At 43.4% G+C, this 25,392-nt stretch overlaps 1 long non-coding RNA gene across 9 annotated transcripts in view; it reads left to right on the top strand.

Moving 5' to 3' along the window:
- Positions 1-25,392, top strand: part of LOC148000072 (uncharacterized) — a 91,940-nt gene that overhangs the window by 54,134 nt on the left and 12,414 nt on the right. For 7 of the 9 annotated variants that reach the window (XR_015641216.1, XR_015641221.1, XR_015641225.1 and 4 more), the window contains one exon: positions 20,402-20,498. The exons of 1 other annotated variant lie outside the window; for it this stretch is intronic. This is a non-coding gene — a long non-coding RNA (uncharacterized LOC148000072). Of the gene's footprint in view, positions 1-10,023; positions 11,025-20,401; positions 20,499-25,392 lie in introns of those variants that run through there. One more of the 9 variants, XR_015641220.1, reaches the window with a different exon arrangement.

Below are 25,392 nucleotides of genomic sequence, written 5' to 3'. Positions count from 1 at the left end.
TCCTTCATCCCTAGTAGACATCAGATGCAGAAGCTCCTCTGCTAGGCAAGGGACTCCATGATCTCCTCCCATATCCATGTTGGGACATTGGCTGCCTTGATCTTGTCTTGTGCATGCAGTGGCAGCCACTGTGAGTTCATGTGTGTCATGGCCCTGGCATATCTGACACAGTCCATCCTCTTAAAGAATCTACTGAACTAAAGAACAGGAAGTAAAAAGAAGAACCCATCCAAGAGAGGGTAGGAGGGAACACGGATAAGCAGTACAACTCCTGAAGTGTGGAGAGAGAGAGGCATGGTGAAGAAGAAGATTATGATCCATTCTCTAGGAAGAAGGAAAGAAAGAAAGAAAGAAAGAAAGAAAGAAAGAAAGAAAGAAAGAAAGAAAGAAAGAAAGGCAGAAAGAAAGAAAGAAAGGCAGAAAGAAAGAAAGGCAGAAAGAAAGAATGAAGTGAAAGAAAGAAAAAGAGAGAAAGAGAGAAAGAAAGAAAGAAAGAAAGAAAGAAAGAAAGAAAGGAAGAAAGAAAGAGAAATAAATGTAAATATAGAGATAGAGATAAGTTTATTGACAAAGAAAAGATGCCCCAACAAAGGAGATTAGCAGAGAGCTGAGGGAAAAGCAGAAGTCTGTAGATCCGGAAGGGCTTCACAACCTTAGCCAGGAAGCACGTGACTCTATGGGACGCTTACCTACCACCTGCCATGCACTGTGTAAATGACAGGCTTTCCCTAAGCGTGCTCTTGGTGACATGAAGCCCAAGTGAAGAACGGCTTCCACTCTTTCTCTACCAATTGGCATCTTTTATATGTTAAGCGTTACGTAGCTGCCCCTGCTTTCCTGTTACACACAGCTCCCAGTGAAGGCACTTCCGGTTTCACCAGTTCCGAGAACCTTCAGAGAAGACTCCTTGCCAGGGTCCTAATGTAACTGCCAGTCTGGGCTCTAAAATGGTTTGGTTTTTATCACAGCTGATGTCTCACCTGCTGTGACTCCTCTTCAGGATCTTGACAGGTTGGAAGTAACACTTTAAAAGGCCAAGGGCAGGTCATTTCATAGCACTGTATAAAAGAATCCGCCACTGCATGGAGCCTTTTGATTCTGAAGCCCTTTTCATCTCTAAGTCCTTTGAACACCACTTCCTCGATTTAGCCAAAAGCTGTCCCTGGCCCTTCATGGAAGACAGTGGGTGCTGATGGGAATCACAGATGTAGCCAAAACTCCCCAGTGACAGTCTGGTCAGAGGTCACTTGGCCTCATTCCACGAATGGGTAATACTTGGTCTCCAGAGTTGACTTTTGCTTTTTATGAGACACTCAAAGTGAGAACTGTCAAGTTGCAGGTTGATTTCTGTGGAGCCAATGATGAGCTATTGAGAGTTGTGTTTGGGGAGAGTATGTAATAAGGAGATGCCATTCTTAAAGGAGACAAAATGTGTACTCTCTCATGGCTGCCCACGTTGCTATTATCTCAAATTACAAATTGATGTAACACATAGTATATGTACCAAATGTGTGCACTTACCACACACACTTCAACACGTATATGTATGAAAAGCGGTGTGGAGGAAGTCATAGACGGAAGAGTAAGGAATGTAGGCTAGTGTCTAGGTAAAGGGAAACAAATACTGCGTGACTATTTGAGGGGCTAATTGTTGGTTAACGGATATGCCGGACATGGAGGCAGCTCTCAATTGTTTTGAAGCACATAATGTTTGTCTTCAGTCCTCCAAAGCCAGGCAAATAAAGGATAGTCAATCCACACACTTGTGAAATCCAAACACCCTTTTTTTAAGGGGATTAACAGGCAGTAATTTTAACCTGAAGGGTTGAAACCAGAGATGGATGGGAGCCCTATTAATGAAGAGACCTGAACATTTTCTGCTGAAGAAATTGGTCCAGTTAATTTGCAGATGTGATGGACATACGCCAGGAAAGGACAAGGATAAGCATTGCAATGTCACCAAGGGCTCTAGTGATGTCACTGAGTGCAAACAACAGTGAGCTGCTGACAACAGTGAGATTTCACACAAGGAACACAGTGGCGCTGCAGTCTAGCCTCCGAGTAAAACAACAGATCACCCCCATCCCCTGCTAACTGGAGGCTCCCCCGGTAGCCATGGTTGGTTTGGTGGACATCTGTATGTATTTATTTTCTAGTTAAAGTACAATACACATAACATAAACTTTACCATCTTAGCATGTTTAATGTAAAACTCAATAGCTAAAAATTCTGTTGCATTGCTCTGTAACTGATCCCCACAACATTTTATCCTGCAGAACTGAAACTCTACACCTGTTAAGTAGTGACTCATTTCTCCTTTCCTGTCCTTGACAGTCACCATTCTGTGACTTTGACTAGCGTTCTTATCTTATATGGGGAGTCATCCAGTAGTTGTGGTTTGTGTGGCTGGTTTGTTTCACTTAACATACTAAGGTTCATGCATATTGGTATGTCCCTCCTTCAAAGTTAAATAATACTCCAGTTAGACACAGCACTGCCTGTTAACCACTCCCCTCTTAATGGACACGCAGTTGCACCCACCTTTTCCCATGGTCAATAATGTTGCTATGACGTTGGGTGTGTATAATAATTACCATTTTTCCACTACAACAGGCACAAACTCACTCTCTTTTTGTTTTATGAATAAAACTCTGCGCTGATCTTTAGGAAGTTGAATCTGTTGTAGACCTGTAGATCTGCAGGCTTATGATTCCTGTCACCACAGCTGAATAGATGAAGGCACTTCTGGGAATGAACTGAATCTCCTTAGCACTGCTCCAATTAGGGCATGTGCACGAGCAACATTACTGAAGTGTTTGATGTGCCTTAATTGAAGACAGGGTTAATATCTAAATCTTTAAAACGGTCCAGACACTATTTTGCTTCTATTGTTATTTTAAATCTAGACAGTGTCATAAATTTTATGCTAATGTCAAAGGACAAGATTAGAATTTAAAGACCTTTTCTGGCTTCCATTTTTACTCGGGACCCGGGCAACACTTACTTCATAAATCAGAGTGAGTCTCCTCCATACACCATTTGTAAGCTACCTCTATGCCACGTGGGTGTTTTTATAGAAGTTGAGTGGCTGTGTACCTTGCTTGCAGTACAAAGTCTGAACTGTGAAACTCAGTAGACAGTGTCACAAGGACACCAAGATTGACACTGAGGGATCGTCTCATGCTAACATTTGTGCTCTATACCACTACGGTATGGGCATAGTGTGAAAAAGAGACAGAAGTAGGTGTGTAGAGGTGGGATGGTTTATTTGTTTGTTTGTTTATTTATTTATCCACAATCAGTAATGAGGGAAGATACATTAGAATTACAAATGGATAGACTGGGGGTGTAGCTCAACTGACAACATTCTTATCTAGTATGAAGGAAGTCTTGGGCTTGATCCCCAGTTTCATATAAGCCAGTCATAGTGGTACCTGCCTATAATCTTAATACTGAGGATGTGGAGACAGAAAGATCAGAAATTTAAAGTTAGCCTAAGCTTTGTCTCAGAAAAAAAAAAATCCAAAGTATATAGTCAGCAAACAGTGCCACACCCTATGATAGAAGATTCTCTGGTTTTTCACTGAACACTAATTTGAACCCCTCTGCTAGTAGCTGGCTGTTAAGATTTTGTTTTAATTTTTTATCTTTGTGACTTTATTTTCTTCACCTGGAAATAGGTATAATAGTAATAACTGCATGCCTTAGTTGTAAAGAGTATAAAGAGTGGGAGAAAGGATGTCTGTAAGGTGCTGGGCATGTGGTGGGTGCTCAGCAAACAGCAGTCCTCCTAACTCTCTTCTGGGTAAAGAGAACGTGATCTCAGAGAGGAGGAATGTGTTTGCATAAAGTCATGTGGTTCATAGTTCACAAACACGTTTATTTCTTCAGTTTCCGTGTGTACACGGGTACTTAGGGACTGAAATGTTGCCTTTGTCTTCTGTATTCTGCCAAGATCTGTTCATAAGTATAAGAGACACACAGAATATTCCAGAAACCAAATGACACACCCTGGTAAGAGCAATCCCGTATTTACTTCAAATGGAAAAGGAGCACAAAGGCCAGGAGGGATGACGATACTAAGGGGTCATCTCCAGCCACCGTCTAAGCTCTAGAACACAGTACTCTTGAGGATCTGCATGCATCCCCTCAGAAAGGATTCTCCCAACATTGGCCTAAGCCTATCTCTGGGTAATAGTATCTTCACTGTCACATAGTAAGCCTTGCCTCATCCTTTAAGCAGATTTTTAGAATATAATATAATAATTTAATAGAAAATGTTGCAAGTCCAATATTTTATGGATAAGACAATAGCAATATGGAATCCCAGAGAACACGTATTCATTTAACTGAGTTGATTTAAGATTTCTATGAATTTCATTGATTCAATAGCAGTCAAGGTTGTCCAAAGGAAAAATGCACCCCAGTTTGAAGTGGAAATTTCTGGTTTCTTTGGAAACTCAGTTGTATCACATGACCTTTCTCTGGAAGCTGTCTTGTGAGAGGATGTTTTTGGTAAAGCAGACACGTGAGAGAGCATGCGATGCTACGGAAAATTATAAGTAGACCCCCACAGATAGTGAAAGGACTCTCTTGCATTGCGATGCCTTGCAACATTTGGCTGGTCTTCGCTTCATATAAATGCCCCAAAGAACCTCTCATGGTATGCCAGTTGATTTATTGGTTGGAACTTGGAGGGGAGGAGGGTGGTGCTGGATCAAACCACTTCTATTGAACTGGACTGCTGATATTCTGACAAAGAAATGTGAAATTGCCCCCCAAAGAACTACTTCTAAACAGGCCTACAAACCCCTATTCCTATAAACTTTCTTTTTCCTCTACCTCTGGTCAGTGGGCTAGAAGGGAGCTTGAAGTATTCTAGAATGCTAAATAAAGTAGGTTTAGAGAAAAATCTAAGCCTATACCCATTGCTCCATGACATGTGCATGGGGAGTCACTAAGTACTCAAGTGCCTCTGACAATGTGCCTGACGAAATAAACTCAAGGAAGGAAAGAAAGGTTTGTCCCAGTTCATTGCAGAGGGTTTAAGTCTTTTGGAAAAAGGAGGCCTGAGGCAAGGAGGGGCTGGGAAGATGGCTCAGCAGTTAAAAGCACTGCTTGTTCTTGCAGAGGACCAGAGTTTGGTTCCTAGAGCCCACATGGTACACATGAGCCATCTGTAACTAATGTCAGAGGATTTCATATCTTCCTCTGGCTTCCTACTGGCACCAGGCACTCACGTAGTGCACAGGCAAAATGCTCGCATACATAGAATAAAGATAAATAAATCTTTTTAAAAAAAACATATAAGGGGTTCTAGCTGTGGTATTAGGAGTTTGAGAAAACCGGTCCCATTGTCTGTCTGAAATCAGAAAGCAGAGAGGTAGATTCTAATGTTCATGCTTTGTTGGTGCTTCTCCTTCTTCCTTGAAGAAGAAATGTTTATTGCATTTGTTTTCATTAGGTCTATGTGTGTAGGTGTGTGTAAGTCCGTGCATATGTGAGATGGGTAAGGACAGTGGAGTCCAGAAGAGGTTCTGAGATATCACGGACCTGGAGTTGCAGGTGGCTCTGAACTGCTTTTTTTGGGTGTGGGGAACTGAACTAGGAAAAATGCCGTAGAACGATACATACACACTTGACCTCTGAACCATCTCTCCAGCCCTTCCCTTTTCATTCTATCTAGCACACCAGCGCATGGGGTGGTGCAGCCCACAATCAAGATGAGTTGTCCTTCCTCAGAATTCTCCAGAAACACCTTCACAGACACACCCATTCCATCAAATAGACCATCGAGATTAGCCGTGACAATGGTTAGTGGGTTGGTGACCACTGAAATCATCAACGGAACTGATCAGAGATGCACAGCCCTAAAGGGAAGACAAGGAGGGGTTTCCTCATAGAGACCAGAGAAACACACATGGGCTCTACTTGTGTCTGTGTACATGTACAGAAAGAACACATTTTCATGGGGTTTTTTTTTTTAACTATTCAAGTTGCTTTCTTTGTAATTTATTTATTTATTTTATGCAGAAAATGTAAGCTCTCAATTTGTTTTCTGGTTGGGGTGGGTAGTGAATGGTTGTTTCTGAGTTGCCCTGTCCACTGATGGGCAAGCTCAAACAAACCTAGGAAAATCTGGAACTGACGGTGAGATGAATTCTGTTCCCACATCTGGGCACCAAATATCTCGCCATCCACATTATCAAAGACCACATTCTGCAGGTAGATAACAGCAACGAGGTTCAGAAAGCAGGGATAGATGTGTGCATTGCCTTTCCTCGTTCTTTTCTTATTTATGACCAGAGATGATAAAATGAGTGTCCAACCCTAGCTAGGTAGCATGCAGGATCAGGCATTTCTGAATATAAATATTAATTTGGGGGGAGGGGGCACTATTGTGACTGGAAATGAATCACTCTTATCCCTCTGAAGATCCACAGCCAAGTCCCTTTCTGTGTGCTGTGTTTAAGTTTTCTTATATCTTCTCTTGAACAAGCAGATACCTCCGTGGAAGTAGGGAGAAGTCTCTTCCCAGCGTTTTCTCCCCATCATGTTTGTTCCTTATGCCAACCGACCTATAACTGCCCTTTAACTGCTATACAAAAGCAGGCAGAAAGAATTTGCATTTAAAGTTCTCGAGAGCACTCTTTTTAGTTACTGAGCACCATAGGATGCTAGGGTATATTCCTATTTTAGACATGAAATCAAGCATGAGCCAGGGTACTAACTGTGAAGCGAACAGTAGATTGTGGTCTGTAGTGAGAATTCACCTGCCTTGCTCCACTGAGCCACGTTTCCAACCCCATGAGCAGCTGTTGCAAGCTGCAACTCTGAGGAATTACTCTCTGCAAACTCAAACTGCCCTTCTTCTCTCTTCTCTTGACCAATAACCTGCCTCGTTCCTCACATGCACCCCCTCACAAGCAACTCACGACATCCACGCAGTTCTACTCCCCAAAAGGAATTCTTTCAACTTAGGAGTACATCGATTCATTTTCTAAGCCCCGAGCCTAATATCTGACACGAAACAATTTCATGGAGGACGAGTTTACAGTTTAAGAGAGAATTCAATCTATCCTGTTGGGGAAGACATAGTTGCAGAAGACCGCAGCTGGTCATACTGTGTCTGCAGTCGAAAGTGGAGGGAGTACAGGACAGGACATTAGGGCTAACAAACTTCTAGGCCCATCCTCTTTACTGAAGCTCCGCCTCTTAAAGGTTCTACAACCTCCCAAAACAGCAACTGCCTACTGGTGACCAAGTGTTCAAATAGCCGAGCCCAGGAGAAAATCCGTTTTCCAGTCCATGACACTCGGCCAGCATTTGGAGACAAGGATTTTGGTAGATAATTTTGAAAGAAGAAATGTTCTGTTTCCTACTCGGTACATCGTTGAAACTGAAGGTCATGCGTGGGTCTTACTCCTAAACTGATTTAGTTTTTCGCTTCTCAAAGTATCACCTTTTAGCTCCTTTCCCTCTGCGATTTCCTTCTACTTAGCACCTGATGTCTCCTCTGTGTATAGCTTAACCCTCATTAATCATGAATGTTTGATCCCAGGGCCCCTTGAGAATTTCCCACACCCCAGGGGCTCAGAGCCATTATTAAAACGGAACGGTGTTTGAACCTGTCCTCTGCAATCCTCCTATATATCTTGAGATGATTTTTAGTATGTTAGATGACAATTTGCCACACAAATAGATGACATAGAGTACTGTGTGGGGGATGGTGACAAGAAAAAGTCTGTATATTTTCAGTAGTTAGGCTGGAACCCCTGCTCATTCCCTGCACAAGCTGGGGAACCCCTTCTGCCCTCCTCCCCCTCTCCAACTCTGCCCACACAGAGAAAGTCCCCTGCCCGCTTGGGAAAATCTCCTAGCTAGCCTGTCCTTACTCTCTGCATTTCCAGCAATCCACCCAAGAGTGCTCGCAAAGGGGCTCAGGTTTTGACTATGCATGGACACAATCCCAGCTCCCAGCTGACACATCGCTCTGGTGCCCAGGACCCATAGAACCCCTTTGCTTTAACCTGGATTCCTGATGTCACTGACCTCCACCTGTGAGATCAGTGAATCCAACTGAGGGCTGCCTCCTAATAAACTCACCTTTATCTACTTTTAATCGGGTCTAATCTAGCCTATAGTTTCGTCACCAAGGGAGAGAAAAATCCTAGCAAGTACAAATGCAAGTAAAAGTATTTGTCACTGGTGCATGGCTGAATCCATGGATATGGAACTCGAAGATATGCGAGGCTCACTCTTTTTCAATCGTTTTCTCTGTATTGCGTTTATGCTCGCTCTCTCTCTCTCTCTCTCTCTCTCTGCCATAATGAATATTTACTCGAACAAATATTTCTTTATTACTGAACATCTACCTTAGACTAAGAAGTAGGCTAGGTATAAAGAAAGTGTAATGACAGTCTTTGTCGTTTAAGAAAACAAGGTTCTTCTGTAGAGTTTTATGTCTGTCCTTTGACTGTAAGACAAACTTTCCTAGCTTTTAATTGTGTTTCTAACTCATAACTGAAAGAAGGGAAAGAATACGGTGTCAAGTTCCTTATCATAAGGACAACAACAAAAATTCATCTGCACAAGGTTATACTATGTGCCTTTACAGAGCTCACAACTGATTTTATGAGTTTGGGATGATAAGGCGAGTTTGGATTTGCATTCCTGTGTTTTCTTAAGCATAATAAAAATGCTAGGAATATAGTTCCCGTGCCTTCTCTAACTCAACAGCAAGCATGGCCACGTCATTGACCCATTCGGACACCAGGTGGCCTTTTGCACAGTGAATTGGATAAACTCAAAAGTACTTCAAACTTGACCCTGCCCTTAGCACGACCTGGGGAGAATTCACTCTATGCTCAGCATCTGCTGCTCCATGATCCCCAGATTCTAATTCAGCGAGTCTGCGATAAAGCCTGAGGGTCAACATTTCTGACGATCTCCACTGTGCTGGCACTACCAGCCCTGGGAGTGAAGAAGCAGGAGAGTCAGGAGTTCCAGATCATTCTATGCTACATAGCCAGTTTGAGGCTATCCTGGGTTACATGAGAACCTATTTCAAAAGGAAAGAAATGAAGAAAGCAAGGAAGAAAAGAGGGGAGGGAGGGAGAGGGATGGAGGGAAATAAGGAGGAAGAGGAAAGAAGAAAGAAAAGCCTCCTACATTCACTGACTTACTCAGACATTTCTCTGTGAGTGAAGTAACTATTGAAGATGTAGTTTATCTTAGAACAGCCTTAGCATGGGCCCAAAGGTCAGAAGAGTCTTACATGTTACCTGGAGCTTGTATCCTCTCTCCAACTAGGCCATGCCCTGCTGGGAAGGTTTGAGAGTAACTCTGAAGACAGTTGTTTTTCTAAGCAAAGGACCAAATCACAAACAGGTCTCATATTATTAAATATTGCCCCGAGAGGCCTCCTGTTCCCACTATTCTTAAAATATAAAGACATCTCATCTCTAACCACCCATTGTGCCTCTGGCTGACATCATATTTGTTTGAGCTTGGGATTTACCAAGATCAGGATTTTAAAAAGGAAGAAAAGAAAGCAGGCTCTCAAAAGCCAGAGTTCCTTTAAAGACGGGCTGTGGACAGGCCAGCTGTGTGGGTGAAGGAGTAGAGATGTGTGTGCATACCTGTAAAGGGCGCAGTGTGGGAGGGACCGCCACGGGCTCTGTTGTCGCTAAACTTACTGAACAAACAAACTCTTAAGGTGGAACAATCCCAAGATCAGGTGAGAGCACAGGTGGCCTGTGGCACAAGGAAAACGGAATCAGAAGTGCCAATTTATTTAGATCTCCAAGATAACTCTTTAATTTCCAGCCCACTTTAGTGAGAGCAAAACCTTGGTTCCAGTATTTCTCAGGAGCTTTGATTTTCCAAGACAAAACAAACTGTTACAATCTTTTCCATTTGAAACACACACACACACACACACACACACACACACACACACACAGTCGTTTAGTTCTGGGAGTTCATCACTTTTGAATATCACGCTATCCTTTTTTTATTCAGCAAAGCTAATCTTTGGATTCTGGGGCAGTACCCTGAAAAGTGTTTCATCTCAGCTCAAGCCTTGTCTATGTTAGTTGTTGTTTGACGGTTGGACTTGGGGGAACTGGCAGGTCCCTGACCAGACTAAAAAGGATGAAAATTTTGATGTCATGGCTCAACAAGTAGGCAGGATTTCCGGCTTGCAACTCACGTACCTGTGCGGTTCCCCCAACGCAGAAGAAGATCACTTTTCCATCATCATCTTTGATCTTCCAAAGAACCTTGGCTTTTCTGGAACATGAACAGAGACATCAGAGTGAATCCAGAAGACGATTCCTTCTTCCAGAACTGAGCTAACCCAGATAAAGTGAGTCTCAGGCTCACACAGGCTGGCTTCAGCCCATTGAATCCAGCGGGAGGTCATCTATACTGCAGCACACACGGAGTGACCCTGAAAGGAACTAACGAAGGGGAACAGACAATAGTTACTCCAGATGGTGCATCGTCCAGTCCGAGGAATCCTGGCGGTCTATCTGTTAATGAAGCTGAGTCTGCCTTCCTGTGACTGCCTAGAACCATAGAGCTTAGTTGTCCATTTAGCTGGATAGAGAGACTCCTACGAGATTGGTTAGGTTCAATTCTAGATGTGTCTGTGCATACATTTCCAAAGAAGACTAGCCCAAGGGTCAGTGAGCTGCCTTGAATATGGATGGCACCATGCAGACACACACACACACACACACACACACACACACACACACAATGTTTTCAAGTCTTCAAATTTGATTAAAAGGGAGCATATATAGAGCATAGTACTATACTATGACGTAAGCTCATCAAATTCTAAGTACTTAAAACCTGTGTCTATTAATATTAATCATGCAAATGATAAATTTCCCTGTACATTTTTGCAGGCATTTAATCTATCTTTACTAAGACATGAAAAGTCACTTTTAAAATGACTGGATCCTTGTACCTACTGGGAATATTACTATTAAAACATTGATAAGATGTACTAATGGAGTGACAGAGTAAGTGGAATTTCTGTGCTTGGGTCTCTCACATAGAGCGTCATGGCAGAAAATGTTAGGATGGGTCCTTAAAAAAGTGAAATACAGACTGACCAGGCGACCCAAGAATCACTTGTGGATATACTACACCTAGAAGAATTAAAACTAAAGCCTTCCTTGTTTTGATTACCACACCTTGTTGATATGTACCTTGTTGACCTTGTTGACATGTACCACATAAAGTTGTACAAATGGCGTGTTTCCCGAAGAAGCAAGTTACAGAAATTAAGATAACTGTACACTCCTGCTCCCAGCAACTTTATTCATAAGAGCTAGTATGGGGATGTAATTTGTATATGAATAATTTGTATATGAATGAACAAATAGTGGTATATGAACACAATAGAGTATTATTCAGCCTTGTAAAAGAAGAAATTTGGTGCACACAGTACAGAATTCCTGAATCTCGAAGGTATCAGGCTAAGAAGATATTAGCTTCCTAAGGATAGGGATCATGTCATTCCACTTGTGTCAGGACTAGCAGTCAGATTCACAGAGAAAAGAAGCAGAATGCTGGCTGACAGGGCTGAGGAGGGAGGTCGGTTCTCATGGGTATCATTTAATCTAATTTCACATGATAAAGAATTCTAAATATGGGGGTGCTATTATGTGTGTACTCAAAGCTACTACACTGTGCACTTAAAATGGTTTAAACAGGAAATTTTAGCACAACAAAAATGAAAAAGAAAACGTGTTAACACGTAGAATGTATTTTGAAATGTCCTGACGTAAGGGGTAGGAGGGACAGCCTGGGCATCAGAACTTCTTGGCTGATCCAATCAGATTTAGGGTATCTGTTCTAATCTGAGAATACAGAGAGAGGCTGATTTCTTAAGAGGCGGGAGAAAGTGAGATCTGTGGAACTTTGCAGAGGTCGAACCCTTTAAGCTGGGCCTAGAGCATGGACAGGATATCAAGAAATGTACGAGATACGGAAAGCGCAGGGTCCTGGGAGTGTAAGCATGTGTGACATGCTCAGAGAAACTGAGCAGCCTCCAAGAATTGTATGTGGTCATCTCTGTGGGTGTGTGGGGACAGTGTCAGAGAGAAATGTGGTGGGAAAAATAGATCCAGGGCCAATTACAAACTGCCAAATGGTATGTAAGAAAGGACTTTGGTGCAGTCAGTGGAAAATCACGAACAGTTTTTAAACAAGGAAGTGATGTTTTAAACAATACAGATTATGAAACAGCATGGGAGGGGGGAGCATCATAAAAAAAAAAACTGGAAGACAGTATTTTCATCCACAAACTGCATAAAGGGCCAGACAGGCAAGGTGGCTGGGAAAGCCATACTGTAATCTCAGCAGAGGAGGCTGAGGCAGGATTGTGAGATGGGGCCAGCCTCAGCTACACAGGTAGATCCTTTCTCAAAAACTGAAGAAAAGAAAGGGAGCAGGAGGGAGACCGAGGCAGAGAAAGAGACAGAGAAACAGAGGCGGGGAAGGGAAGGAGAAGTAGATGTCTGACTGTATATCGTGGTGGTAAAGATGAGTGGAGGGCTCAGAGGGAATTTTGCAGGAAGAAACTGCAGTGTAGAGGGAGAAAATGAAGACGAAAGGCTTCGTTTTTTCCAGTGTGATCAAAGCTAAGGTATTGAGTTAGGAGAGTGCAGGGGATAGAGAAAACTGGGGTACAGGCAAAAATCTGGGGTAAAATAAAGGCTCAGAAAAGGCCCCAGATGTTTCCAATAAGTGGGGAGAATCCAAAGGCAAATAGAAAAGGAGAAACTCCTTTAAGAAAGTGGTCAATTCAGAAAGAATTGTTGAGGGATAGGGGGAGAATGGAGAGGGAAGATAGGCTGTGTGCTGGGAGGTCTCAGGAGGATCCCTAGGACTGTGGAAGCGATGGCTTAAGGAGTGACATGGTGGCTTCCTCCCCTCCTTCCCTCCTCCTCCCCTACTCCTTCTCCCCCCTCCCCTATCCCTTCTCCCCCTTCTTCCCCTTCTCCCCCTTTCCCCCTTCTCCCGCTCCTCCTCCCTCTCCTCCCCCTCCTCCCTCTCCTCCCCTTTCTCCTTCCTCTTCTTCCTCCTCCTCCTCCTCCTCTTCCTACTCCTCTTCTTCAGGATTCACAGGGTAGAAAAGTGTCCAAGGATGACCTAGGCAGTCAAGACAGAGCAAGGTACAACTCTCCAAATAAATAAATAAATAAATAAATAAATAAATAAATAAATAAATAAATAAATAACAACAACAAAACAAAAACTAAGAGAATAAAAAAGCTAAAATACACGTAAATGAATCCAGTTGGGACCATTAAGAAACTGGCTAGAGTTGTTTTTTTTTTTCTTTCTCAAACTCTTCATTGTTTTGCTGTTGTTTGTTTGTTTGTTTGTTTGTTTGTTTGTTTAATTCTATCAGCTCACATTCGCCCTCGGAAGAGAAAGTTCTATTTTTAGGAGGCGTATGAAGTGCTCTCCTCACGAGTAAGGTTAAGTTGCCTTTTCTGAGACAGGATGGACGCTGTCCTGAATAGACACACCTGGGTGTGCCCCAGAGTACTGGGTCAGGTACTCGATCCGTAGGATCACGTGTTCCAACTACACTAGGCTACTTAGCGGACCCGGTAAAAGCAAAGCGAAACAAAGCCAAACCATGTTTATGTGTGTTTATAGGTGTGGATGATTTCCAGAGTCTAGAGGAGGTAATTTAGGAAGCTCATCCTCAGTGTTCTTTAAAAAATCATTAATATTATTTTTAGCTGACAAACCATAGTCATACCACAAACGGGTAAAAGTGATTTTTTCGAGTTTACATACATTATGGTGGGATTAAACCAAGCTAACTGTATGGGTCGCCTTGCTTGCCTGTCACTTTTAAAGCAACATGTTTGAATGTCCTCGAGGGTCCAGAGCTTTGCTAGGCCTCCAAGGGGAAATGATAGCTCCTCCTGACTTTGCCCTGCCCACATCTCCACTGAATTTACCTGTAAACCTCGGTTTTCCTGCATCCTGGATCCGTTTCCTTCCATTCCCCCCGTGACACAAAAGCAATTTGGGGAAGAAAGGGTTTTCTGTCTCACCGTTTGAAGATCCAGCCTACCGTGGTAGCCAGAGGTATGGCGGCCGGCCTGTGAGGTAGCTGCTCACTTTGTATCCACATTCTGGAAGCAGAGAAAGATGAATGCTGGGTCCTCGGCTCACTTTCTCTTGGTATCCGTCAGGGCCTCAGTTTCTGGGATGGTGCCCCACAAGTTCAGGCTGGGGCTTCTCTTGTCAGTTAAATCTCTCTGGCAACGTCCTCAGGAACGTGCCTGAGGTGATCCAAGCCCAGCGGAGTTGACAATGAGGACTAGCCTTCACCCTCTTTATAAGTCATCCAGGGCAGAGTTGATATCTTTTTAATCTCTATATTTCAAGATTTAGACCATTCTTACTCAGTAAACTCCTAATAAAAATGCAAACATCAAAAGATGAAGAAACCAGATTATTTTCTGAGAGAGTGAAGGAGAAATAGTTTTGAAATGGTGGAAGGGAACAGAACTGTAAATACACTCTTGGAGAGAAAGCTACCCTTGAAGAGACCGGTGTTGTATCACTTCAGTTGGTAAGAGCTGGCTGCAGCCTGGTAACTGATGGAGACATGGCCCTAAGTAAAGGAAAGGAACCAAATGGAGGTTTTCTGAGATCTTTGACAAGTCTCCCAAGACCTCCTACACCCAGAGGCTGGTGACAGAAGAGTCTTCAAGTCAGGGTACCTTCAGCTCCACCTCAGCCTAAGAGATATTTTCTAGTGTAAAAGAATGTGACACATGTGCTGTGTCTGCTTCCCAGCCACCTGGCACCAGAACAATCAAAAAAAAAAAATCCCCTCTGCTGAGAAAAGGCCACCGTCCAAGAATTCAGGTAAGGAAGAGGTCAGAGGCACTATCCTGAGGATACCAGCTGGCTCTGGGCTCTCAAGTGATGTCTCATTCCCTGGGCCAAGTCTCCTGTTTTGTAACAGTTCAGTCAAAGCTTTTACTAGAGGAGACAGGCATGAAATGAATTTTCCAGAGATGTTTCCGAATTGGGGGAAAGTTCACAGCTCTGAGGCCTTCGTGGATAATGAAACCGGACTGCAAGCTTCTGTTTTTTTGTTTTGTTTTGTTTTGTTTTTTCTTTAGAAACAGTTTCCCAGTCTCTAAACCCCAAATCTAAAACTTGAGTCGGACTTTCCAGTCCTGGTGCAGCTCTGCTCCCTAACCCCAGTATGACAAGTGCTTCCAAACTGCCCAGGTGGATTCCTCCAACTCCCCTCTGCACCACGACGTCCTTCAAGACCCTCTGCTCCTTCGCCCGGTCCTGTGGCCTCTCACTGAACTAGGTTTGCTCTTGCAGTGTTCTAATGCCATTTGTGACTGAACATGTCCAAAATAATGAAGATTCAGAACACATGGTTTGTCAGTGTCACTGCTTTCTCAATTATACTACTGAAGAAAATGGTACACTAGACACAGATAAGGCACTTGAGCAAATTGTCTTTCCTTCATTCTTTTTCTCCAAACAATATTTATATTGGATTACTAATTTTGATCAGCAATGTTTACATTTAGCTCTCTGTGCGTGTGTGTGTGTGTGTGTGTGTGTGCGCGCGCGCGCGCACGCGCGCGCATGCGCACACGCGCACAAGCATTCGTACTTGTGATGAGTGCTCTCACTGTACATATAGCCCATGCTAGTCTGGAACTCACTATGTAGACAAGGCTGTCTTGACTTTATGGCAATCCCCCTGCCTCAGCCTCTTCAGTGCTGGGATTATACACGTGAGCCACCACACCTGGCGTTCACTTATCTTTTTTGAAGATATTTTAGGAGTGCTTCTGTACCTCTGTAAAGACTGTAATTGAGCTGTCTTGGCCTGACAGCCTCTTCAGACATGATCTCGAGTTAGAATTTACGACTGCTGAATGGTATGCTTGAAGCCCCACACCTGCTAGTTGCGACTTTTGTTTTATATTTTCCTTCGAATGATGCCAAAGCTATTTTAATCACATACTGTGCCACGGGATGATTTAGCATCCATTTGAGATTGTGAGCTCAGAGCCTTGCCTCACTGTTTTCTAGATACAATTTCATACCCCAGGGCTTTGGAGCAATGAGTGTTATATCAACATCTTTACTTTGTAATTCTTGAGAATCAGGTTAGCATGACATAGTCTTGAAAGTGATGTGTTTGAAATAAAATGCTAATTTGGTAGCGTTTCTAGAATTTCAACAGTTGAAAATTACATCTAAGCGGTAACACCCATGGTTATGACTAAATTCTAAGTTCGGATAAGGTAAAACTCAAAGCCAGGAAAACAGAAAGGGGTTGAAGATGTGTGCTAGGGCCAGGTTGATTGCTTGTGTCTGAACCCTATCTTCCATGTTTGCCACCAGTAAGGGACAGCATGCTTTCTTGGAAGAAGGGAGCGGGTTGATTCTTGTTGTTTGTTTGTTTGTTTGTTTGTTCGTTTGTTTAAGACAGGATCTCTTTGTGTGCCTTTGGCTATCCTGGAACTCATTCTGTAGACCAGGCTGTCTTCGAACTCAAAGAGATCCATCTGTCTCTGCCTCCCAAGTGCTAGGATCAAAGGAGTGCACCACCACCACCCTGAGGGACAGCATTCTTAAAAGCTAAAGATTAAACGCAAACATCTCTGTCCAATATCTCAGATTCTGTCTTCTTTGAATTGTTAAGTTAAAACTGAAACCTGGCCCTCCCAGTAATAGACACTTTACCCAGAAATAGAGTAGAAATGAAGGAAAACAAGCTTTATGATCCTTGACGGTGACTGATTCCTTTGAGTGTTTATTGAATATCTGTGCGGGCAGGATCTGTTTGGGGTAGGGGAGGATGATGGAGGCACTAACACTGCCTCAAGTCTGCTCTACTGGAGCTCACGCATGTTGCAAGCAATGAGTCTCCATGAGCAAGAAAGCAAGAACCACCTGCGGCTGTAACCTCTGGGATTGGATGCAGTCAGGTGAGAGCAGGAGGCTTCTCTGAAAAGTTCTCTGGAAAGCCTGTTGTAGAGAGTGGCGCTAACTCAGAGTTAAAACCTTCTGAATAGGGAAGGGAATCTATGAGGCAAGGGAACAAAAGGAAGGACACGTGAGGACCCCTAGGTGCAAATAGCATGGCACATCGGAGGAGCAGAAAGACCAGACTATAGGACTGGACGGGAGAAAGAGACGAGGAAAGATGGGTTTGGGGCTAACTCAGCTAGTGTCTGGCAAATTGCCCGAAAGTTTGTCCAAAGTGCCTTTGGGATGGAAACATCTGGATGGTCTTTGGCATGAGCATACCATGGTGGGATTCGCACCTCTAGCACATCTCTATGGCTGCTGTGTGGGAATGATCTGAGGGGAGAGCAGAATTGGGGAGATATGTGGAGGCCATTGCTGTCATTCAAGGAGGGATTGCTGTCATTCAAGGAGGGGATGATAGTGGTTTCAGATAGAGAGCACCATCACTGCAGAGATGAGGCAAGATAGAGGGATTCGAACCACATTTTGAAGAGGGGGCCACCAGACTCACTGTAAATTAGAAGAGATCAAGGTGTGAGAAGCATGTTGCTAAATTCAGTTTGTGACAATTAAGGGAGGAACATGTTTGAAGGAAGGAGAAAGTTAATTTATATCTAAGGTTTAGATATCCAAATGGAGGTGTTGAAAGAGAAAACCTTTGTCAACTCAAGACAAACATTTAGGAAAGTGGTCAGGGTTGTAAAGGAGTCACTTGCATACTAACGACCTTTCTCACTGAGGACATGATTCCTTTCTGTATGGACATTGTAGGTAGAGAGAACCTGGCCCTGGGGAACTCCAACAAGCTAACGGTTAAGCTGAAAAGGAGGCTCCAGTGAGAAGCATATAATAAAAAAGGGACAAAGGATGAATAAAGACCACAGAAGTGCTGTTTCCACGAAGGAAGTGATTGGCTAAGTGAAAGGGACCCCATCAGGGCTGAGAGGAGGACCTGAGAGGACACACTTACATCTGCAGTGTGCAATGCACAGTGTGGTCAGCGAGCGAGTACACAGACAATGGTGGCTCCCTGCATTAGAGTGGGGCGGAGAGATGCCAGTCATCTTGTGATGTCACAGCTGTGATGGTGTCATGCACGGTGCACTCCTGGTGTGCTTACTAATGTAAGCAACTCTACCGAGCCACAAGTTGTATTAAAGCAGAGTTCATGTCCTTGCGCAGTGCTTAGCACTTAGTAATGGTCATAAAAGACTAGGTTGGTGTTTTATGATTTTTACTGTGTACTGGATGTATGGCTATGTGGTCTATGTATGTGTTCGTGTGAGCGTGTGTCTGCAGCTTCGGGTGTGTTCCTGGATTGTTCTCTACCTTATTCTTTGAGGCCAGTTATTTCACTGAATCTGGAACTCGTGGTTTGGGCTAGCTCTGGGCAGCCCCTGGCATCCACCCTGAGCTCTCCCTGAGCACATACTACCAACTGGAAACTCAGATCCTCATGCTTGCCCATCAGGTGCCCCTGCTGCCCACCTTACAGATTGAGCCATCTCCCCTACGCCTTGCTCTGTAGTTTCTACTCCTTATTTCAAACTGTGTTCCCATTTATAAAATCTGTTTGCCGTTTGATGCTCATTGTGACTGTTCACTGTGCCTTTAGGTCGTGCCATGAAATTCACCCCAGTCAGCTAAGATTCTATGAGAAAGCTCAACAACAAAACAAAATTCTCTAATGACACATTTCCTACATAGTATGGTCAATACATTGACATGTGGGTTCTCAACCCTTTCCACAGGGGTTTGCCTAAGACCATTGGAAAACACAGATATTTACCTTACAATTCATATTTGATTGTGAGCCTAGGCACTTAATAGCTGAGTCATTTCTCTGGCCCTACGTTATAATTCATTACAGTAGCAAAATTACAGTTACGAAGGAGCAACACAATTATTTTATGATTGGGGGGTACCACCTCATGAGGAACTGTACTAAAGGGTCGCAGCATTAGGAAAGTGGAGAACCTCTGCATCTAAGTGGATGTGACGACACAGAGGTTGCCAAGTGTGGATAGGACTATCTTAGAAAGATTACTGGGGAGAGACATTCTATCAAGGCAGGTGAAGAAACGAACACAGAAGTGTGCAAAAAAAAAAAAAAAGAGGTGTATGCCAGCAGCAAACCACTGAACTGAGAATAGGACCCCCGTTGAAGGAATCAGAGAAAGAACTGGAAGAGCTTGAAGGGGCTCGAGACCCCATATGAACTACAATGCCAAGCAACCAGAGCTTCCAGGGACTAAGCCACTACCTAAAGACTATACATGGACTGACCCTGGACTCTGACCTCATAGGTAGCAATGAATAGCCTAGTAAGAGCACCAGTGGAAGGGGAAGCCCTGGGTCCTGCTAAGACTGAACCCCCAGTGAACTAGACTGTTGGGGGGAGGGCGGCAAGGGGGGGAGGATGGGGAGGGGAACACCCATAAAGAAGGGGGGAGTGTGGAGGGGGATGTTTGCCCGGAAACCGGGAAAGGGAATAACACTCGAAATGTATATAAGAAATACTCAAGTTAATAAAAAAATATTTCCTACTTAATTTTTAAGAAAAGTATACATGGCACTTTGCTGTGTAAACTCTAGAAAACTGCCATACTCCATGGTGGAGATGCCCTGTAAACATTATTATATTTTTTAATTAAAATAGTCTTTTCTCATAAAAAAAAAGAAGTGTGCAAAAAAAAAAAAAGGAGAATGAAGAATTTCGGCAGTGGCTCGGCTAGACTGTGGGGGCCCAGGAAGGTTTTGGTTTGTTTGCATGTTTTGTTCTCAGTGAAGATGAGAGCAGTCAGGAGGCCTGCTAGCCTGCCCAGGCATGAAAGCATGTAGTTATGGAAGTGGAGCCAGGCCTCAGTCACAGAGGACTTATACTTCCCTGAGTAAAAACAGAGACTCAAGAGCATAGCTGAAGTTCATACTAGACACATTGAGACTGATCATTTGGATTCCGAAATATTAAAAGAAAAAAAGTACGAGTTTGAATAAAAATGGTATAATTTGTTTTCTATAATTTCAGGATCAGTCACGACATAAGAGCCTTTATCTCTTGTCTTTCTGCTTGTCCTGCTAATTTTCTGTTGCTGCTCTTGAATAGACCAGAATCAGCATCAGTAAAGCTTTTCAATGCTGAACCGAGCTCAGAGGAAGAAGCATATTTCCTTTGTCCCAGAATTCCATCTGCCTTGGGAAATGCTTGAATGTAATTGATCCAAAATCGAATGACTCTAAGGTTAGAGAATGACTGACTAAAATCTAATTCAGATGAGTGCTATATGCGTAGTGTATCAGAAATAGACTGGTCTGCATGTGTGTCTTTCTACAATCTCAGGATTCTCTGAATGACAAATTTGCAAGACGCAGACGGGTTTGGTTCCATTCTCAGCAATGTGCCAGACGCTCTCCCTTTCTTGACCACCGTGGCCCAGGTAAACACAGCTTCTTTGTTTTCAAACTAATATTCACTCTCAGCTCACACATCACACAGGAAAACCTTCTATCTACCTCTATGTGTATACGTAGGTTACAGAATGTCTCGGAAGGGTTAAAGAGGGGAGGAGTTTCAAAACAACTTGAGAGGTCAGACCGATAAAGAGTCCAAATAGAGTTTCTGCTCGACATAAGGGAAGCAACTTACTGAGGCTGGAGAATTTAGTGGGCTTCGGGCTTCTCCTGGGTTACAGGGGTGAGTGGAGCTGCAGAGCCGAGTCCAACAGCAGAAACCAAAGGGCAAGACTTGACCTGGACAAAGGAATGATGTGTTAGCAGCGGGGACGAGGCTCAGCTGAAGCTTCTGAGACGGTCAAGTGCTCTAACCTACTGGTCCTTTGGTGCACACGCTGGGCAGTAAGGGCCATTGTCAGGGTGCCCAGCTCTTTGTAGACTCCACGTGAGTGAGTATATCTTTCGCTCAGCCTGGTGTGACCAGTAATTCAAGTACAGTTTTTCTGATATGATTTTCATAGATCCATGTGGCCCTACATGTAGTACCAATTTACCCTGGTAAGTTTATACATTGGTACCCTTTTTACTCCCAGGAATAAGTCAATCACATGGTCAGTACTGGGCCAATGGTGCCACTCATGTGTGCAGAATTATCTATCCTCAAAACAGAGTCAGAAATCTCCTAGTAAATGTCATCTCTTGGGGAAGGCATTGTCTGAAAAAAACACCATTTGCCACAATGTGGCATAGCAGGACTGGCCTCAGCCTGCCTTCGGCACTGAGGAAACAACACACAAGGTCAATGAAATGCAAGAATAACTACTGAGTCTCTGACAAATTAATATGCCTTTTAAAAATCATGACTCCACTTCCCTAATATGAATGATGTTGGGTCTGGGAAGACCTCAGGACCACCAACTAGTACAGTGTATAAAAGGAAATGCATAGGATTCACACAAAAGTGGAAGAAATCTGCTTCTCCAAAATGCCTCCTAACCTTTATATTCCCACCATGGGATGTGCAGCCACACATACACATGCATACACACCAACATAAATATTGTTTATTAAATTAAGGAAGAAAATTAGCCAAGATCATGAGACCCTGACATGAGAGACACATTGCTATTAAATGCTTTAATGTCGGCATCCTGAAGCTTCTTAGGTTTTAAGGACATATATGTATTATTTCATTTTTGGCTACTAAAAGTACTTTTTTCAGAGGCCAGGAAAGTTCTATCAACATGCACAAATAGTACACCTATGATACTAGCTTTACATCCTATTGTTTCTTGGGATGTATGGTGTTCTTATAAAAGCTGTGTGCTGAGATATTCCAAAGCATTAACAGCCATGTACTAAGCCTACAGGTTGGACAGCAGTGGACAGCAGGGGCAGAATGTCTCTGCTCTATCATATCCGGGATGTTGGTTTGTCTCCAGGTTGGTACTTGTTATTGGCAAGAATCTAGCGGGGGTATTGGCTCAAATGGCCACAAATGAGCTGAGTTTAGAACCTGGTTTCCAAAGGTGATTATGCTGGGAAAGAGATGGGGAAAGGAGAGGGGAGGAGAGAATGAATCAGGCTTGCATCCTTCTGTATGATTGTCCGAAATCACTCGTCAATGCTTCTGGGGGATTCTGCTCAGCAGCAGAAGGTCACTAATCACCACCGAGGTTGAGTAACGCGGGTTCTGCCTCCATCTCTCCATCAACACGATGTTGTGAGGAAAGCAAGTGAGTGGAAAGAATTGTCTCTTGCCTGTTTGCAAAGTATGACTTGCCCAAACAGCCATGTTCAGTGTTACCTAGAGTATTTCCATATGAAGAAATTTCCACATGGCTGCTGTTCTAGAAGATGTTAACAGACGTTTTACATGTGAGGTTACACTGCTTCAGGAAGACTTAGAAGTAGGTAGACAGGGGTCTGGTTTTGCTGACTGTAAAGTGTGTGTGTGTGTGTGTGTGTGTGTGTGTGTGTGTGTGTGTGTGTAAAACATATATATATATGCAAGCAAGTGTGTTTATTTTCTTATTCTTGGTCTTTGCTATGATGTGCATACATGTCCCTCAAGAGCATAGCTGTTAAAAGCTTGGGTCCAAGCCTGTGGCACCACTGGGAGATTGGAGAACCTGCAAGAGTCAGGGCCTACTGGGAAGAAGCTAGACCACTAAGGCTGTGATCTTGAAAAGATTTCTGGGATACAAATCCCTTCTTCGTGCCTCATGGTGCCATGAGACACAGAGTTTCCTTGCCACATATTCACGTCGTCATGATGTGCTGCTGTCTCACTGTAGTCCCAGAGACATGGCACCAAGGAGCCCAAAAATTCAGAAACCTTGAGTCAAATATATCTTTTCCTTGTTAAACTGATTGCGATGGGTATTTTGTTATAGTAAGAGAAAAACCAATAAGCGTGATTCAAAATTATGTTTTAATATGTAGAGGTGTTTATTTATTTCAAATATGCACCACTTTAAGCTTATTTTCCTTGGATGGTTCTTAAGTGTCTATGAAACCTAAGCAACAAATTGTGGCGCCTGCAAAATTAAAAAGTCACAGAAAACTTGAGAAATAATAAAAAGTCTAAGCTTATTGGAAATGTTATAAGCTAAATTGCAGCCTCAAAGGGTTCAAGTCCTAAGCTTTGGTTTCACAGAACAGGATCGGTCTCTGAAATGGGGACATTGCAGTTGGCATTAGTGAGGATAACATTGGACTACTGTGTTGGTCATCATGAATGCCTTAGTGCTTGATGGAGGCAGACACCTGGCCAGTGCAGACTGAGTGCTAAGATAAGTATCTAGCATGATACTCAATGGAAGGTATTCCTGGAGATCATTTGAATAGCATTGATCTCCACTTTAGTGACTCACACTGATACGTAGCCTAGACTATACCAGGACAACTGTATGAGTTCCCAAACATCCCTTTGGTTTTTTTGAGCTGCTAGGAATTAGACCCAGAGCCCCATGCCTGTTAAGCAGGTTCTCTACCACTAGGTTAAATCCCAGCTCAACATTGCTTTTTACATAATTTTTATTCTTGAGAATTTAATATATGTACACAATGAAATGTGGTAATATACACCTTGACTAACCTTCCCATTTCCTCAGATTCCCCTCAACACGTCCTCCTCCCAACTTCATGTCTGTCTTCCTTTTTTCTTTTGATAACCCACTAATCCAGTTATTAGTGTCCATATGGACATGGATGTGGAGCCATTCACTGGATAACTGGAACCTTCCCAGTGGCCCACATCCTCCAAGAAGAAGGATTCTCTTCCCAGCAGGCATCAATTGCCAGTAGCTCCTCAGTGGCAAGTGGAGGTCATCTCCCCCGCTTATACACAGGCCCTGATCTTGTTCTGAGAGTTGATGAGTGAACAAAAGCCAAGCCAGGTCCAGAAGGCAGCATCTCACAGCCCTCCTCCGGCCTCCAGCTCCTACATCCTTTCCACCTCCTCTTCTGCAACATTCCCTGAGCCTTGGCACTGCGTAGAAGGTTGCTAAAGATTTACACCGCAGCACTCCGACTCTTCACAGAACATTGCCGGCTTTGCATCTCTGAGCTGACTGCTGCCCACTTGGAAAAGAAGCTTCTCTGACTAAAGTTGAGGTCTTGGGCCTTATCTGATCCCCACCCTGGGTCTGTAGCATCTGTTCTTGGCCACTGTGAGGAAGAGGAGGAGGAAGAGGTAGAGGAAGAGGTAGAGGAGGAGGTAGAGGAGGAGGAGGAGGAGGAAGAGGAGGAGGAAGAGGAGGATGAGGAAGAGGAGGAGGAAGAGGTAGAGGAGGAGGAGGAAGAGGTAGAAGAGGAGGAAGAGGTCGAGGAGGAGGTAGAGGAGGAGGTAGAGGAGGAAGAGGAGGAAAAGGAAGAGGAGGAGGGGGTAGAGGAGGAGGAGGAAGAGGAGGAAAAGAAAGAGGAGGAAGAGGTAGAGGAGGAGGAAGAGGAGGAGGTAGAGGGGGTAGAGGAGGAAGAGGATGAGGAAGAGGATGAGGAGGAAGAAGAGGATGAGGAAGAGGAGGAGGTAGAGGGGGTAGAGGAGGAAGAGGATGAGGAGGAGGAAGAGGAGGAGGAAGAGGAGGAGGAAGAGGAGGAGGAAGAGGAGGAGGAAGAGGAGGAAGAGGAGAAGGATGTTGAGGAAGACGTAGAGAAAAAGAAAAATATATTGAAGTTAAATCTCTCTATTCTGCCTCTATTCACGTTCTCTGGCTTCCTTGCCCTGTGGTTTAAAAAAAAAAAAAAAGGAATTGTTCTTGTTCTGTTTATGACAGTTAGGAAAGTATGTCTCTACTCATTCTCCCTTTCCCTAGACTAAACATTTCCATTTCCCCTAATGCTTTCGTTTTGATCCTCATTCTCCAAATTATTTATCATTTCTACGCTCTCTCCCCAAATGCTCTCCAAAATTCCAAAAGTCGAGCTACACATTAAAGAAAATTCTGAAGAGGGTTAGATGAGAGGAAATAAAAGCAACAGGAACTCGTCCTGTCTGTCTTTCAAGGTCTGTGATTCATAAAATCTGAGGAAGTCATTTTCTCTAATTTATACTACTCAGGAGCCAGGTAAGGGGCCGCTTTTACGTCTCAGTGTCCCGAGTATAAAAGAAAATCAGTGCAAAGAGTCTCTGCTCATAGTTTTAAAAAAGAAGCATTTGTTTAAAAGCTAACTACTTCAATAACTAATTTTCAAAGCTAACGATCATTTCTTGATTGCATACTAACTGAGACTGTTCTAGGAAATAAAATGTAAATTAAAACATGCTTTAGGAGTTTATTTAAAGGGCTGGAACATTTATTTAAATGTAAGAGCGCTGGCTAAGCTCAGATGCTTGGTCACCAGTTCTGGTTCATGATGCTCACAAGTGGAGCAATC

Source organism: Rattus norvegicus, chromosome 17 (assembly GCF_021556685.1).
Source record: "Rattus norvegicus strain SHRSP/BbbUtx chromosome 17, alternate assembly SHRSP_T2T, whole genome shotgun sequence".
In the NCBI taxonomy this organism is placed as follows: Eukaryota; Metazoa; Chordata; class Mammalia; order Rodentia; family Muridae; genus Rattus; species Rattus norvegicus.
The sequence above is the reverse complement of the archived record's forward strand: the minus strand, read 5'-3'. Positions and strand labels throughout refer to the sequence as shown.